At 38.9% G+C, this 1732-nt stretch overlaps 1 long non-coding RNA gene across 1 annotated transcript; it reads left to right on the top strand.

Moving 5' to 3' along the window:
- Positions 1 to 763: 763 nt before the first annotated feature.
- On the top strand, positions 764 to 1382 carry LOC104954590 (uncharacterized). Its single transcript, XR_799395.1, has 3 exons — positions 764 to 814; positions 943 to 984; positions 1112 to 1382. It is a non-coding gene; the product is annotated as an uncharacterized lncRNA (long non-coding RNA).
- Positions 1383 to 1732: the final 350 nt, after the last annotated feature.

Here is a 1732-nt window from a genome sequence, read left to right as displayed (position 1 = left end):
ACTTCTTACATGTTGAACACAAATACCTGTACTTTCTACTTCTTACATGTTGAACTTGTTTACATTCTGTGATGCGCCTGATGACGTCACGTCAAGCGGTTCTTTTTCTTCTCAATTTGTGTGAAAAATGCGGGATTATGCGGCCTTTTGATAAATATGCGCCATTTTGCTGATTATGCGGTAAATTCTGCGATTGCAGAATCGCGTTTTAATGGAGGGCTAATAATATAGTTGTTCGTAATCGTTGCAAGCCTTAATCGTAATCGCGATTAAAATACGATTAATTGAGCAGCCCTAGTGCTATATCGATATTGTGATGTAAGACAAGAGATCGTCTTAAATGTTGGATATTGTTGTTTTTGTGCCACTTTTCTTTCTTCGGATTTAATGTATTCATAAGTTTGCAGGCTGCATTAATGTGTGTTTTTCTGAACTTACTTGACTGTTATTTTCCATTACGCACTTAGTCATTGTCCACAATACTGTGTAACTGTTTTGTGAGTGCTCCAATAGTCAACCCTATCATTTTATTCACTAAAGAGTCAGTAAATTACCATCCTAGCTTTTTCATTCTGTTTGTGTCTTTTCCTTTTTGCATGCACTGCAGCCTTTTATTGTCTTATTTTTTAAACGTTAGCATTAAAACTTGCCTCCAATTACTGCCCTAAGTCCTGATAGAAAGGCTACTTTGCCCCAGAAAGTTGGAGCTGTCTGCCTCATCTTGTTATCATTATTGATTTCTTTGTCCTTACTCTGTTCTACCAGACTTTCCCCGGCGTTGTTGACCCTGCTGATGTAGCTGACCTCCTGGAAGGTAAACGGCCATCTGGGATTTGCCTCCTCATCTCTTAGTCCTGAATACTCTGCTATGCAAGCTTATAGGCCATTAGCTGTGATACTGATCATTAGCTTACAGTCTGTTTGTGCTTTCCTTCCTCTTAGCTGACACAACATCTTTTGAGCTGATTCAGTTGGTGCCTCCAGGTATGCTTTCTGATGACGCCATATGGGAGTTTTCAGTCCCAACTGTATGTATTCATTACTCGGCAAAAACTGCTTCTCTAACTTGGGTTGTGTGTATGTTTACTGTTTGTCTTTGCATGTTGTTTAGAGGGTCAGGTGTTAGCTACGATGAAGGAGAGCAGCAGAGACTTCCTGTATCCGGGAGAAGGAGCTTCGGAGAGAGAGACACTGATGAGGAGATCCTCCTCCTTTCCTGTAGGCTACTTTCCATCAATTCCTTTATGTATGTTGTGTATTTCTTCACCCTGACCTGCACCAATGTTCTAACTTTCTAACTTGTAAATATTACAAGTAACAAAGCTCTAAAGACGCACCATAGCAGCAGAGGTGGGAAGTAGTGGAGTACAAATACTGCATTACTGCACTTAAGTACATGTTTCTGGTATCAGTACTTTACTCCACTACTTATTACTTTTACTTCTACTTCTTACATGTTGAACTCAAATACCTGTACTTTCTACTTCTTACATGTTGAACACAAATACCTGTACTTTCTACTTCTTACATGTTGAACTCAAATACCTGTACTTTCTACTTCTTACATGTTGAACACAAATACCTGTACTTTCTACTTCTAACAAATACCTGTACTTTCTACTTCTTACATGTTGAACTCAAATACCTGTACTTTCTACTTCTTACATGTTGAACACAAATACCTGTACTTTCTACTTCTCTCATTTTCCAAACAGGCTGGTTCCTTTAGTCT

Source organism: Notothenia coriiceps, unplaced genomic scaffold (genome assembly GCF_000735185.1).
Source record: "Notothenia coriiceps isolate Sejong01 unplaced genomic scaffold, NC01 NC01_scaffold00000043, whole genome shotgun sequence".
Lineage (NCBI taxonomy): Eukaryota > Metazoa > Chordata > Actinopteri > Perciformes > Nototheniidae > Notothenia > Notothenia coriiceps.
Note: the sequence above shows the minus strand (reverse complement) of the source record. Positions and strands in the feature narration are given on the sequence as shown.